The sequence below is a fragment of the Ambystoma mexicanum genome, chromosome 1p (assembly GCF_040938575.1).
Source record: "Ambystoma mexicanum isolate Mex_15411 chromosome 1p, UKY_AmexF1_1, whole genome shotgun sequence".
NCBI classification, from domain to species: Eukaryota; Metazoa; Chordata; class Amphibia; order Caudata; family Ambystomatidae; genus Ambystoma; species Ambystoma mexicanum.
In genome coordinates, this window is record NC_090921.1 from 1,167,087,363 (window position 1) to 1,167,103,906 (window position 16,544).

Here is a 16,544-nt window from a genome sequence, read left to right on the forward strand (position 1 = left end):
CCTGTAGCATTTTTTGTTACAATTGCAAGTTTACTTGAATGGCTGATGGCAATGGTTTTACCTTAGTGACTTTGCAGTCTTATTACTGGCAGGCTGTTAAATCAGCCTTGGTAATGCACAGAAGGGGCTACCAATCTACTAGAAGGGTGGTTTCCTTTTTTTTCACAATTTTTAAGTATGTTTGTTTTCCTGAGGTCTTCCCATGCCATTTTTAAGTAGGTGGGAACGACCTCTGTAGAAGTTTGATCTTCGGCAGGAATTCTTTGTATTACCCGCCCAGGCTCCAGAGTGTCTGAGAAGGCAGGAAGCGAGGGAAGAATCCAAAACTCCACAGTCCTTTGTCTTTCATCTTGCCTGAAAGGAACCAACTCCCAGTGGTAGGGATGGCTGCCCTGATTGAACAGCTAGACTGCCCCTGTCTGTAAACTTTGGGGAGGGATTGCAGAAATTGTGCTGTAATTCCTGATAAATACTCCAATGGAGCTGAAAACGAAGAGGAAGATGAAGAAAAGATGGCTGTAGCAATTTCCAGTGACTGGAGAGCCTGCTGTGTAATCGGAGCCTGCTCCAACCTTCTGTCCAATCAACCAGGGGGTGCCAAACGCAACAACCCCTACGCAGAGTCTGTTGAGATCCACTTGTCTCAAGAAGACATGCATTTTGAGCAATCCCACGATGTACTGTGACATTGCTGGGCTGCCATGTCCCAATACCCTGGGACCTCGAGCCATTGTGCGGTGCATGGTCTTTCCGAAGTATGAATTAGTCCAAAACTTTGGTAGACTCCTGGTCCTCCAGAGACACGATTTGAATCCCTGAAGTCCTCTCACCAGAATGCAGGACAGAGAGAGTGAAGAAAATCCAACCAGTGATATTCGTTTTTCATCTGGCTGCTGTAAAAAGGCGCCAAATCCACAGAGCCATGGGAATCCGTGAAGAAACCTTTGCTGGAAGCCTTCTCTGGCGACTGCTGCTGCAAGTTCCCATTCAGTGTCCAGTTCTTTTGTCTCCAGACTAAGAATCCAGCGACCGGGTCCTGTGTTGCTGGGTATCTGGACTTTGCATCGAAAATTGATTCATCAAATTAATGTCCATCAAATTATATTCATTGAAAATACTTTCCACCGAAGTGCATTTTCATTGAATAAAATTCAATGGATTTTGATGGTTTTTAGGCTTAGGGCTAAGGTTAGGGCAAGGGTTAGAAATAGGGTGAAGGTTAAAGCAAGGGTAAGAATTAGGGTTAGGGCAAGGGTTAGGGTTTGGGTGCCCTTAGGGGTTTGGGGGGGGCGAACCCCCCCATTAAATATTAAACACTTAAAAGTTACATGAAGTTGGCCAGTGCCGAAATACTTTGAGGTTTTCACTCAGCACAGGACAGCTCCATGTAACTTTTTAACGTGTAAAATAAATGCATGGAAAAGGCTAGCTTTTACATTTAAAAGTACATATCCATCGAAACTTGTCCATTCCTGTATTCGATGGACAAGTTTTGATGGATATGTACTTTTACATGTAAAAGATAGCAATTCGATGCATTTACATTCTATGCATTTCCTTCGATGGATTTCCTTTTCGATTAAATGTTTTCGTTGAAAAGACCGTTAATCGTGCTGCTGCACCCTGAAGCCATCCACTCCGAAGTTCTTCATTTCTCCTAAGGTATTGAGTTGGCTTGGGTAGTACTTACCTTAAATCTGGTGTGCATCCTGTGAGGCTGGGTGGGTGATTCGTATGGTTGGGTGTTTGCCCATACCACTTGGCCAGGCCTAATGCTGGAACACGTATAGGGAGCCTTTTATGAAGTCCCTAAACACTTTAACTCTGAAAGTGAATACCTACTTGTTTAAGATCATCTCCTATGGAACTTTGAAAGACGCAAATGTCTATTTGGATCTGCACCATCCTATCTCAAAGAAAGCTTTGTTCTACAAGCATATAGGAGGGATACGAGAGCAAGTAATACCTTTCGGCTTATATGCCGAAAGGTCAAGAGAACAAGAGGCAGTGGTTTTTCTTTTCCAGTCCAAGCAGATAGTGCTTGGAATGGACTAATGGTGGACCTACAAAGAGATATTAAATTGAAATAGCCCCACCTGTGATTAGGATTCCAGGTCAGAATTGTCTGTCTTCTGTGTGTGTCTTCTTTGTATGCCATGATGCCTACAGCGTGTAAGAAATTGATAAATAAATAAATGCTCCTGCAACTGAACCCTCAACCTGCTTACAGCTGGCACCTAGACCACTAGGGTCCCTCTTCTGCCTCTGAGAGAACTCATGCAATAGACTGGGGAAGGACTGGATAAGAACAGGATTCTGCCTTGATAGTATAAAAAGTGTAAAAGTACTTACTTGCTAAAGAAGTTAGTGTGCCAACTGTATCTCTGTGAAAGAAGTTACAAAGTGACAATAAGTGTATGCTTACCTTTCAGTTGCGTTCTGCCCCTCTAAAAAGTGTATTAAGTGTAACATTGTGTTTTGCTTTCCCTAGTCTGCTTCATACAGATTCTAAAACAATCTTAGGGTTATACCTTCTTTTAAGTAACTGGAGGCTTCTTTAAAAAGTATATAGGTCTTACTCAGCTTGAATAGCTGCTATTTTTCTAAACGTGTTACCCTGGGTTGTGCTACCCTGAATTGCTTTGTTGATATTCAAAAATAGTTTCATAAAGTTCTTACTTACCTTAAACTGTATTATACACTTCTTAAAAGTATACTGGGTATAACTAGCTATTAGGTAGCAGATAATTATATACAAATAGGTCAATTATTTCCTTGCATTTCATTGTGTCTGTCTTAAAGTGTAATTGGGTTTTGTTTTCCTTGATTTGCTTAATGCATTCTAAAAATAGATATTGAGTGTTCCTACTTATTGTTGAGTAGCTTGAGGCCCCCCCAGAAAGTATGAGTTGTTTTACTAGCTCTGTGTTCTAAAAAAGTATTTTTGCAAGGTGTATATCTGTAACTGGGTTGGTTTATTATGTACTTTCATAATATTAAATCATAGTTATGTGACAGGGTCAACTACCCTTGAAATACTGTTTGTATTCTAAATGTATATCTAACCTGGTCTTATTCCACAAGAATTGCATATTACTATCCTGAATGTATAACCTTAGATTTGACACACTTTGACCTGCTTCTTGCGCCTCTAAATAAGGTTATACCTTCTTTTGCATACCATGGGTATTGAGTTGTTTTTTATGATTGTGTTTATATGATATAGTACTTACTCAAGAATTATCTTGGTCTACTGGTATTTAGATATACCTTTTATTTTTTACAATACACAGTGTTTCAGTGTTTCTTTGGACCATGTGTGTCCTACAATTTCTTTGTACCAAGCTTCAGCCCGCTCTCCCTCCTAAAATGAGCCTGGCTGCTCTGTCCATGCTACCAACATTCTCAGGTGGTACGGCCGTATATTAAGAGTGGAGCTTATGTACTGTCTCATATGTATGGTTTTATGAAGCCCTTAGTTGGACTTTCGAAAAACTGTCCTCACACACGGCATCTTGCAATGCAGTGCATAGGGGTACTTTTGTATCCCTGTAGTCTTTTACACTGAAAATAAGTTCCTGAGGAAAATTATGAGTGTCAATCAGGTATTTCCATGGTGTTTTCTGCATGAGGAATGTGGCATGACCTATATTGAAGACCTTGTAACAGTGCAACCACTAATGTACTGGCTTTGTTGGTGGGGAAAACCCCATCCTTTTGCTCACAAAATGTTTGGTGGAGGATGTATTGTTTTCAAATGTAAGCAGCTACACATTATGGCTATATTATATGAAATCTGCCCTGCACAACCTTGGTCACGAACATTTGCTCAGTAAAGAACAAGTGGCCAGCAATTATGAAAGAATGATGATTTTTTTCCAGAAAGCCAGGGAAGAGGCTAGGTGGAATAAAGAAGCCAAAAAGCCAGGTGTTCAATGTTAACACAAATGTCACTGGCATTGCTAATACCATGGGTTGCGCACAGCAGTTCACAGACCCTAGTAAGAGAGCAGTTGTGTCTCTGTTTTAGAACAAATGTATTGTTTGCAAACTATAGTTGAAGCAACAATGTGTAAAACATACATGTTTATGTTCAAGGAATAAGTTAGATGACTTACTACATTTTGTTCTTTTGTCCTGCCTTTATGACCCTAAGGAAAAAACTCCTTTCACCTTTATTGAATGCTCATGGAGTAAGACATGTACAAACAGCTTTTAGGCTTCTTCAATCAGTTCTAGATTCGTCCGCCGTCCAATAAGTTTATTTATATATTGAAAACACGCTCAAATCGCGAATGTTGTTACTGTCTGAAAATGGCTCAGGATGTCTGGATGTATCGCTGTTGGACTAATTATGACATTTTGTTTCTGATGGCTTGTATTTTAACTATTTTGTTGTTCTAATTAACTATTTTTATGCTCAGTTTAAAATGTTAGCTTACGTTGTTTGATGGATTATTTTATTCCGAATAAACTGAATTGAAACTTTGACACTGGGGATTTTTGTTTATTTTTAAATGTGCCTAAAGAAAAGCTGATAGCAGATACATTTTTACAGTGTTTGCAGTATTTTTGGTGTGCACATTCGTGTTTACTGAGTCTGGCTGTTAAAAATGGCTAGTGCCCTAAAATGGCCATGCCATGAGAGTTTTTGTTTGTTCTTTGGTTATAGTCTTTCTTGGCCTTCTTCCTGCCTTCTGAGGTCAGGAAATCCCTAATATGGTCATGCATTTGCTTCGGAAAGCTACTGTTTTCATAAGCTAGTGCATGCCATGTGTGTATGGGCTCGGGAAGTGGGCTGGGACTGTCTAGTCCCAATCCACATACTTGTGCTAGTGTGTCTAGTGTGCATGCATGAGTCAGCCTCACAGTGATCTCTGATTATGCTACTGCTGGTATGCCTGATGGGGTGCAGATCCTTTCTATTGCAGGGCTGAGTTTCATCACCCCCCTGAATTTAGGCATGCCATTTGTGTGTGGACCCAGGAAGTGGGAGGGACTCTCTGGTCAAATTCCACAATCCTGATGCATGAAAGTTTGGTGTGTGTGCATGAGTGAAACCCACAGTGCTCCCTGATCGGACCACTTCTGGCTGAGTGAGTGGTGCAGATCATTACCAATGCTGGGTTGTTTTTTTTCATGAGCCAGGATTTGGGATAAGAGGATTCCTGCAGCCATTCCATTAGATCAGCGTTGGAGCCAAGTATCCTTTGTAGCTGTGCAACCGACTGAAGACCTGCAGACGATGCCTGAAGAGGCCTGCTGACCTTTCCTGCAATTGCCCTGGTGAAGCCCTGCTAGCCTATCTGATCTGAAAAGACCCTCTGCAGTACTACGACCCTTGGACTGGTGAGACCAACCAGTCTCAACGCCTTTTTGCATTCCTGAGCCCTCATAATCATCCCTGGACCACCCGTTGGACCAATGAACTCTGAATTGGGCTACCATGCCAGAAGCATTGCCAGTCTGCATTTTTGCCCGGAACGTCGGTGGTCGCCAGCTCATGCCACAAGTAGCCCTCCTGCCAAGTTTCAGTTCTCAGCATCAAGCCATGCAGCACGCACAGGAAGGACTGCTTTGACCGTGCCACGAGAGATGCCTGCTGTCGCCGGTGTACGGTGACTGTCGCTGTAACCATCTTTCCTCGGTCTGGTAGAGTGCCCTGAAGAGGGCTGCTCAGTGCCTGCATTTCTTCATCAGAAAGGGTTGCACAAAGCTCCTGGACTCGACCGGAATCCGGCTTGCCAACTGCAGCTCCTGGGCATCTTCTACTGGATCAAACGGCAGGAAAGCCTGCCTACAGCAACTCCCAGCCGACCTGCCTAGTCACTTGGAAAAATCGGATTCAGGGCGGTGTGTAATCTCAATACTTGCAGCCACCCCTGTCTCCCCTATGATAAACCTTGGAATAAGCCTCTCCTTGGCTTTTTAAACATTTGTTCAAAAAACTTTTTTAAAAGATAGAAAAAGCATCTTACTTACCTGTAATAATCGTGAGACCTGTAATATTCTTGAGAAGTCTTCTGGAAAAATGTTCACCACCAGAAGAACCTTTCTTACCTTTGTTCCCTCTCCTGAGAAGAAGCTTTTATGACCATTGGGCACAAGGCCCCATTCGACCTAGGGATTGGACATCTAAAGTTTGGGTACTATTCCTGTGAAATTACTTTCTTTACTGCATTGTTACTTAACTTCCTTTCAGGTGTTTAAGTGAATTGTATGCCTTTCTACAAACTTAAGGTCTCTGTATATACATTTGATAATTCAGTGTTGTGTAATATTACATGCTTGATTCATTTTACTAGTGCGTTTTTGGCCTATAATATTTCTTTTTTGTACTTCACAGTCTAAGTCAAATTATTATGTGCTTCACTGTGGACCCCTTACTCCTGAGACTATGCCTTGACCACTGTCCACAAATACCTTTATTGGGTTTGGCTAACCTGTGAGTTCCCCTGTTCACTATAAATAGCGTGGCCTCTTGAAATCGGTCCACCAGGCCAGATTTTGGCAATCCATTTTAACATGTATTCATATTTTATGAAGGGCTGAATTAAACTTTTGTGGGTTCCGCAGTTGTATTATTTTATGGGACACCTAGTCTCCTCAAAGGGGGTTGAAATCAACTCAAAGTAAGCAGGTACAAGTCTCAAGTGAGACAGCACGACTTAAGGCAGGAATCGAAGTACCACCCATCCCAAAAAAGTACCTTTGATTAGAAGAAAGGGGTCCAGCTGGATTCTGTCTTGCTACAGCCAAGCAGACCAAGGTTCCTGAGCCTCAGTCGTGGAGACAAGAGGGAGGACGTCTGGAAGGTACCTGCGGCAGTACTCGGGAAGGTCGTCGGATACTGGTTTTCTTTGGTTCAGTGGCACTTCGCGGTTTCAGCACTTCGCAAACAGCACTAATGCAGAATGATAGACACTGGCTGTACTTTCCTTGCTCCCACAGTCCTGCACTCTGGTGAGGGGACTCTGGATCGGGAGCTCCTGCTTCTGCAGTGTTCTTAGGAGGCTCCTGGAGCTTTCGGCAGTATTCGTTCCATGGCAGACATTGCACTCAACCATGGACACTCAACCCCTTGCATTGGGCTTATGCTGCAACGGAGAGGCACAGCAAGTCGGGGATTGCGCCAAAGTGGAGTTCGTCTCAGGGTTAGTTGGTCCCACTAGCCCAAGCGGACAAGTCGTTCCGTCTGAGCTTCTCTGTCAAGGTGAAAAAGGAGCTCAGCACAGCAGCAGGACTTCACCGGGCAATTGAAGGTCCAGGAGGTTGCAGCGGCTTCTCTTCACGGTTTCTTTTTCGGATGTTTCTTCCTGTGCTCGACTCTGCCTCTAGTCCCAAGAACCTCGCCTTTTAAGCAATGTTTCCTCTGTTTATGCAAAGCCTTGACTGTCAATCACACAGCAAGGCCAACCAGGATTAGTTTTGTTCAGGCACTCCTACAGACAAAGGACAGGGGAATTTCGAGACCCTCCCTCACATCCTGTCCTTCCAGACACACTGGAGCCAGGGGCGGGCTGAAGCCCACCAAAGGCAGAACAAAGAAAGGGCTCTGACCTGTCAACACACAGAGTAAAAGCCAAGAAACAGCGAACAGAAAATGGCGAAAAAAGAAGACTGGGGCCATTTTGACAAAATGGTCCCCCATGGGTGCTGTTGGGAAGAATTCTAATTTCTGTGCTAATTCCTTTCAACCCTAGAGACCCCCAGCTCTTTTGCTGGACTTCAGGACTTTTTACTTTTAACCCTAGAGTGAGTGAGACCTTTTTCTCACTCTCATGTGTTTTGACCTGATATGGATTGTGTTTTCACTGTTTTTGAAGTCTGACAAACTCCATAGGCATCTACTTTTTTTATGGTGACGCACAGCACCTTCAGTGCAGTGTCCCAGAGAAATCCTTTTAGATTTCTCATAAAATTTAAATACCTTTTCTTGTGTGAACTACTGTTCCCAAGAAGAGTTAAGTGAAATTGACTTTACTTACTTTTTCTTTGTAGGACCCGCACACACCATCTTATGTGGAGTGCTGGGGGGTTATCTTGTAGCCCCTTATCATACATCCTCATGTAACATTTTTTGTTAGCCTCACTAATTCAAATGGCTGGTGGCAGTGGTTTTTTGTCCTACCATTGTGCTTTTCTACCGCAGGCTGAATCCTCAGCTGCATGCAGTACAGCGCCCATGGGTGACCATTTTTGTCAAAATGGCCCGGTCTTCTTTTTTCATAATTTTCTGTTTGTGAGGTCTTTCTTGAGTTTTACTCTGCGTTGAGCCAGGTTTGAGCCCATGGTTAGTTTTGCCTTTGGCTGGCTTCAGCCCTGAAGGCCGCCTCAGGCTCCAGTGTGTCTGGAAAGGCAGGATTTGAGGGAGATTCCTGAAACTCCTCTGTCCTTTGTCTCTAGGAGTGCATGAATGCAACCATTCCTGATTTACTGGCTGTACTTTAAGGACTGCCACGTTGCTGTGTGATTGACGGCCTTGGCTGTGCATGAATGGGAGAAACCTGCTTAAAAAGCGAGGGTTTTGGGACGAGAGGTAGAGTCGACCTCTGAAAGAAACACCTGATTAAGAAACTGAACGAAGCTTGCGGCATCCTCCTGGACCTTTGAATTGCCCGGTGAAGCCCTGTTGCTGTGCTGAAACTCCTTGTTCAATTTGACAGAGAAGCGCCAAAAGGGACGACTTCCCTTGGGTTAGTGGGACCAACTAACCCGAGACCAACTCCACTGGACCATCTTCCCCTATTGGCTATACTTCTTTGCTACTTCAAGAACCAAGTGCCAGGGGTCGGTAAATCTGTAGTCTAATGGAACGTCTGAAATCTGGAGCTTCTGGCCGGGAGTCTCCTAAGGACCCTCCAGAAGCAGGACGACCCGAGCTCGAGTCCCCTCATCAGAGTGCAGGACCCAAGGAGTGAAGGAAGCCCAGCCAGTATCTGAAATCCACGACGGTGCTGTTTACCAAGCGCTGAAACCGCAAAGTGCTGCTGAACCAAAAAGAGCCCGTAGCTGCCGATGACCTCCAATTTGATGCTGCCGGTGCCCTCCAGACGTCTTTCTTCTTTGCCCCAGGACTGAGGCTCAGGAACCGAGGGTCTGCATTGCTGCAACAGGAGAGAATCCAGCTGGGCGACTCTTCTTCTAACCAGAGGTACTGTTTAGACTTGGGATACTTACCTCAGTGTCTTTTTAGCTGTGTTCTTCTCAGTTGGGAATTGCATTAGTTTACCTTAGAGTTGATTTCAACTCTGCTTTTTACAGTCTTCACAGTCCAAGACTTTTTTATCTAAGAAGTGCCTCAGCTCGATAGAATGTGCTCCAATTGAATTTGGCTGTCCTGGATCCCTGCAGGCTCTTCTAGTCCATTGACTTTGATAGTTCTGTCCCTCATAGGTGGTACCTTGTTTTAGACTGTTATTGCTGGGAAAGGCTTGTCTAGATCTCATTGGAAGATGTAAGTGTCCTCACCTATACTGAGAACCTGTTTAACATTTTTCCTTCCTTAAACCTTTCCTTTCGAATGGATTGTATCCTCCCTTCGCTGCTTCGGAAAACAAATTCTTGGGAGAGGGCGCTGTGCTCGAGGTCGTGGCGTCGATTGTCCCTCGACGGACTCCGTACTCTGTTGACGTCACCGATGGTATAAATAGCTCGAGCCGCGCCCTTTGCTTCAGTTCCGTTTTTTCGATCGCTTCGCTATCAAGAATGGCGCGCTTGAGATTTTCTGTGAAGAAAATGTCGTCTTCGACACCCAAGGCTGGGTTCAAGAAGTGCGTAGATTGTGGATCAAAAATGTCGATCATGAATCCTCACCGAGTTTGTCTCTGGTGTCTCGGTTCAAGTCACCGAACCGACGACTGTGGTTCCTGCCAGTCCCTGACCGAGAAGGCCCTTCGTGAGAGGAGAGGTAAACTGTCGGTGGGGAGGGAAGCCTCTAAGAAGGCTACATCCAAAAAACATACAAAAGCGACCGATTAGGAGGAGTCGGATCGCCATAGGCATTCCAAGAGATCTCGATCTAGGAGTAGATCGAGACACTCTTCTTCCTCGTCCAAAAAAATGAAGAGGGGACATAGATCTCCCTCATCATCATCTTCTGAGTCGACCGAAGAAATTCGATGTCCGACAAAATCGGATTCCCCCAGAAAATGGGAGGAATTTCATAAAAAGATGATGGAGGTATTCGAGAATGCGGCCATGAACCTCGGAATAGCCAACCCCTAAATTCGCTCCATTGGACGACAAAGGGAAGTCTAAAACTACTATGGTAAAAGCCAGTAGTGTCGAGGATACTCGGAAAACTCGAGTCGACGCCAAGTCGTCGAGGACTCTTCGAGAGTCAAGCACCTCTCCGGTGACACATAAACAAAGTCGTTGAAGGCTTCGACGACTTCATCAACGCCATCGTCATATATCGTTTGGGCATCGAAGCCAAAAGCATCCTCGACGCCTGTATCAAAGTCATTGAAGATTCCTTCGACAACTTTGAAGGATTTTTCCATTCCTTCGACGCATGTTGTAGAGGAAGAAAGGAGATTTACTCCATTGCCCAGGTCACATTTTTTTAAGTCCATGTCCTCAATTTATGAGGAATCTGGCTCGGAGGAAGAAGTCACTCCTTTCGGAGTTTCATATGGCACAAAACAAGTTCCTGAGGAACTCATTGATCAAGAGTCTAAAATGAGAGACCTGATTGAGACTCTACATTCTGCTAGTGGAATTGACACCTCCCCAGAATTAGAGTTTGCAGGACCTGATCCTGCAGAACATGCAAACTCAGGGTACAGGAGTCTTATTACCAGAGTGATTGAGTATATGGGTTGGGGTAACACTTCACCCGTTTTTGAACAGGATGACATGACAGATATAATTATCAGAGATCCTCAAAAAGATCCAGTTCTCCCCTTCCATAGGGCTCTTCAGAGGACGGTGGGGAAAAACTGGGAAAATCCAGAGAGCATTGCTGCTGCAAATAGTAATTTCCCCAAGAAACACAGACCAGCTGGTACGGATCCGGAATATTTAAACAGGCATCCGACTCCAGAAAGTCTAGTTATTCAGACAGCATCCACATCAAAACAAACTGCATATCCCACTATCCCTCCGGATAGAGAGGATAAAAAAGTTGATGCTTGGGCCCGTAAAGTTTTCACTACAGGCAGCATGGCCCTTAAATCGACAAATGTCACCTGTACCCTGGCCAGGTTTACCCATACCCTGTGGGACAGTATTTCGTTGGCGGCTGATCATATTCCGGAAGACGAGGAAAGGGAAGGCTTCCTGAATATAGTCAAAGACGGGAAGGAGGCAATGGGGGAATGTCTCCAGTCTGGACTGGATACTGCTGAGAGTATCAGCAGGTCCATGGCTGCAAGCATTGTGCTACGCAGATTTGCGTGGTTGGGGAAGTTGGGGTTTGCACCAGACGTGCAAGCCAGACTCAACATGCCCTTTGATGGCTCGAGGCTGTTTGGCAGTAAGGCTGATGAAAGCCTAGAAAAACGTCAGACCTCGAAAACGCAGCTAAATCGCTTAGTGCCTCCATGCACCAGCCTCAAAAACTCTATTCCGGCTCATCTTCCTGGAGGGGTCGTTCTTTTCGTTACTACTCCTCATTTGGTAGAGGAAGAGGACAGGCTTCTCAAAGAGGCAAAAGACATTTCCCTCGTGATGCACAAGGAAGAGGTGCAAAATCAGCCTCAAGAGCAGCATCTTTACCCTCAGCCACTCCTAAATCCCTCTGAGACCTTGTTGCACAAAACACCAGTGGGAGGCAGGATCTCTCAGCATCTGAAGGAATGGCAGGGCATTACCTCAGATGCTTTGGCACTGGAAACAGTAGCTCAAGGTTACTGTCTCCCCTTCCAAAAAAGACCTCAGAATCATCCACCGGGAGCCAACTCTGTAAAAATTCCAGACCCGCTCCTGTTGCAGGAAATGTTAACCCTGCTAGAGAAAGGTGCCATAGAACAGGTACCTGAAGCGGAGAGGAACAGGGGTTGGTACTCCCCATATTTTCTCAATCCAAAAAAGGACAGAGGACTGAGACCCATCTTGGACTTGAGAAACTTGAACAAGTTCCTCAGGAAGGACAAGTTCAAGATGGGTGACCCTTTCTCAGATCCTTCAGGCTCTCCAACTCCAAGACTGGTTGGTATCATTAGACCTTCAGGATGCCTACTTTCATGTGCCAATCCATCCAAAGCACAGAAAGTACCTGAGGTTCGCAATTGGCAACTCTCATTATCAGTTTCGAGTTCTGCCATTCAGGTTGACCGCTGCCCCGAGGGTTTTCACCAAACTGTTGGCGGTTGTGGCAGCGAGTCTCAGGAGAGGGGGGTATTCATATCTACCCCTACCTGGATGATTGGTTGATCAGAGCAAGTTCTCCAAAACAAGCTCAGGAACATCTTTCGATCGACTGCCACTTCCTCCACAAGTTGGGCTTCTCCCTCAATTTCAAGAAGTCCCATATGATAACATCCCAAAAGCTCCAGTTTATCGGAGCAGTCTTGGATACTTCCTCGGGAAAAGCATCGCCCCCGAGGTGAGAGCTCTCCACATTCTGCAGATGGTAGCAAAGTTCCAGAATGCTCAACGTCTACCGGCCTTCGAATTTCTCAGGTTGCTAGTACCAGAGGCCAGGTTGAGAATGAGATCCCTTCAATGGGCACTCAGAACTCAGTGGTCCCAGTTCTCAGTGAATATGTCGGGTCTTCTGCAAGTCTCGAGTGCAGTTGCTCAGGATCTTGTATGTTGGGCTTGCAACGACAATATTCTCAAGGGAGAATCTTTTTAGCAACCGTGGCCGGAGATAACAGTAGTGACGGACGCCTCACTCACGGGGTGGGGAGCACACACCAACGATCTGACAATCAGCGGTCGTTGGTCTCCATCGGAGTACAAACTACACATCAACCTTTTGGAGCTGAGGGCAATCGGACTAGCGCTGAAGGCCTTTCTGCCCTCTGTACAGGGAAAGAATGTCCTGATAATGCCGGTCAACCTCAACAAGAGAGGAGGCGTGGGATCACTACCACTGTGCAGAGTGGCAATGCAGCTCTGGTTCTGGGCAATACGAGAAGGAATCTCTCTATCGGCAATTCACCTAGCCGGAGAGTAGAACACGGCGGCAGATGCTCTGAGCAGGCAGGGCACAGTCTCTCACGAGTGGGAGCTAGCTCAGGAAGTCCTTCAAGAGATCTTCGCCCTTTGGGGAACCACGCCAGTGGATCTGTTTGCCACCGTAATCAACCGGAAGTGCGAGCAGTACTGCTCAAGGAAATTTCCTCAGAGGAGCTCTGGGAGACGCATTCGTAGTGGAGTGGAATTTTCCACTACTGTACAAGTTTCCCCCAGTCCCTGTGATTCCTCAAGTAATCGGGAGGTTGAGAAAGTTCAGGAAAACCATAATTCTAATTGCCCCGGATTGAGCCAGGAGGACGTGGTACCCGGACCTTCTAGACATGTCCATCTGCCCTCCAATACGTCTTCCACAAAGAGAGGATCTTCTCTCGCAAGAGGAAGGTCGGGTTCTCCATCCAGAGGTCAAGACACCCAACCTTCACGCATGGTTTCTGAGAGGTTGAGATGCAAGGATTGGGATCTTCTGGATGACGTAATGGAAATCTTGCTTTCGGCCAGAAGGCCAGCAGCAAAATCGTAGTACCCATGTTGCTGGAACAGGTTTATTAACTGGTGCAAATATAAGGATGTGGACGCTTTTCAATGTGGCACTCCAGTAGTGCTCTCTTTTCTATTACATCTAGCCAATCTGGGCCCCAGATAGGAGCAACCAAAGGATACCTTGCTGCGCTGTCCATTTTCAAGTGCACCTCGGAAGAGGTTTCATATTTCAAAATACCATTAATCATTCAATTCTTAAAAGGGCTTACTAACGTATACCCACCAGTACCTTTTCATGTCCCAACTTGGGATTTAAATTTAGTACTAAAATGTTTGACTTGCATACCTTTTGAGCCTCTGCACTCCTGTCCATTGAGGCTTCTAACATTAAAAACTGTCCTTCTTGTGGCCCTATCAGCAGCCTGCAGGGTTAGTGAACTTCAGGCTCTCTCATGCAAACCACCATATACTATTTTTTATAAGGATAAGGTAGTCCTTAAAGTTAAACCTTCCTTTTTACCAAAGGTAGTTTGGGACTTCCATTTGTCACTAAAAATAATATTACCAACATTTTATCCTCCTCCTCATTTGGGCAAGGAAGAGGAGAGACTTCATAAACTAGATCCCAAGAGGGCTCTTAGTTTTTACATCTCAAGGATGTCTAAATTACGACAAGATGACCAACTGTTTGTGTGTTATACTGGTCATAAACTGGGCTTATCAGTAACAAAACAGATCATATCCCGCTGGATCATTTTGGCCATAATTGAATGCTACAGATTGGCGGGAAAAGACCCACCAGATGGTCTTCGAGCCCATTCTACAAGGGGAATGGCTACTTCTGGGGCTCCCGGCAGCGGATATTTGTTCAGCTGCAACTTGGAAAACAATGCATACTTTCATCAAGCATTACTGCTTGGATACTGCCTCCTCCAATGAGGGGTTATTTGCCACGGCAGTTCTACATTCTGTCCATGAAAACTGTAATTAGTACTCCCACCTCCAAAATTGACACTGCTATGGGAGTCTATCATAAAATGAGGAATACGTGGGAGGACACAATCCATTTGAAGAAGTTACTTACCAACTGTAACGTTCTTTCAACTGGATGTTCCTCCCACGTATTCCTCATCAACCCTCCCATCCTTCCCCGCAGTACAGTTTACGTTTTCTTACACTTTCCTCTCACGAAGAATGTGTCAGTCATGGGGCACGCCTGGGTGTTCCTCCTATATGTTCACCGAAAAAACAGAACTGAAGTAACGGGCGCGGCTCGAGCTATTTATACCATGGGTGACGTCGACAGAGTACGGAGTCTGTAGAGGGACAATCGACGCGACAACCTCGAGCACAGCGCCCTCTGCCGAGAATTTTTTTTCCGAAGCAGCGAAGCTGGAGATAACGATTTATCATAAGATGAGGAATACTTGGGAGGAACATCCAGTCGAAAGAACGTTACAGTTGGTAAGTAACTTGTTCTTCTGCAACCTCAGAATCTGCAAAGTGTATTCAGTGTGATATATAAATGTTATTACTTTCCTTGTAAATGAAGTCACCTCAGGGTGTAGGAAGTGTGTAAAAAGCAGATCTAAAGAGTATCCACTAAACGTGTGCTGATCCTGAAAAGTGTGTTAAAGTAGATTTACCTTGTTACATAAATTGCCTTTTTAACGAATGCTTACTTAAAAATTGATGTTAACTAAATAAATAATTATTTATAACTGAAACCTTGAGTGTAAGTGTTACTTGGTTACCTGTATTTACGAATTTCATTGCTACAGGTCTACAGCTCACATATACCCCTCTTGAGATAGGCCTGACTGCTCAGTCACACTACCAACTTGTGTAGTACAGACCTATACCAAAAGGTGGGTTACCAAATACCAAGCAGATAAGTGTTGTGTAGTCTCAGAGTGTTACTACACACATTCTTATCTAACAGGTGCTGTACTGCAGCTGAGGGTTCAGCCTGCGGTACAAAAGCACAATGGTAGGAATAAGTAAACCACTGGCACCAGCCATTCAAAGTATTGAGGGTCACAAAAAATGTTACATGAGAAAGTAGGTAAAGGGGCTACTAAGTAACACCCAGCACTCCACAGAAGGTGTTGTGTGCAGGACCTACAAAGAGAAAAATGTAAGTAAAGTCAGTTTCACGTTACCATTCCTGGAAACTGTAGTTCACACAAGAAAAGGTATTTAAACCTTAAGAGGATTTCTCAGTGTCATTGCACCGAAGGCGCTGTGTGTCACCATAGAAAAAGCAAATGCCTATGGACTTTGTCAGACTCAAGAAACGGTGAAAACACAAAATCTTAATAGGGTAAAAACACAGGAGGGTGAGAGAAGGGTCTCATTCTCTCTAGGGTTAAAATTAAAAAAGTCCTTAGTCCAGCAAAAAAGCTGGGGGTCTCTAAGGTGGAAGGAATTTAGCACAGAAATAAAATTTCTCCCTAACACCAGGGGATGGCGGCTATGCGAGGAGGACCACCTGGGGGGAGGTAAAGCGGAACAGGACATGGTTGGATGTTTCCACATACCCCCTTCCCTTTCAGAGAAGTTTCCTCTATCGCCCAGACTTTAATGGCATATTGTCATAATCCTCCCCAACCTCTTAGTAAGTTCACTTTGGTTTCCCCCCAAAATCCTATTACGGATTTACTGACTGCTGGGATGACTCCTAATGAAGCTCAGTAGCCACTTCCTCAATACTTTTCAAGAGGATGTTATGTAGCCACTGAAACGAGGAAAACCAACAGAGCAGTGATGATTACTAGAATCGGGAATCCAATGCAAGGGTCAAACCGGGAAGTTTAAATGCTACTCGGCCACAGTGGATTAGAAAGAGGAGAGGAAGGCGCTGCAGACGCCGGTCTGCTGGTCAGTCAGCAACAATGCCGAGCGCCAAATTGATG

The 16,544-nt window shown here is 44.9% G+C and overlaps 1 protein-coding gene across 4 annotated transcripts in view; it reads left to right on the plus strand.

The window, feature by feature from the left end:
- The window catches only part of KMT2B (lysine methyltransferase 2B), a 1,990,704-nt gene that overhangs the window by 1,382,033 nt on the left and 592,127 nt on the right, over positions 1–16,544 (plus strand). The gene's annotated exons all lie outside the window — the stretch shown is intronic.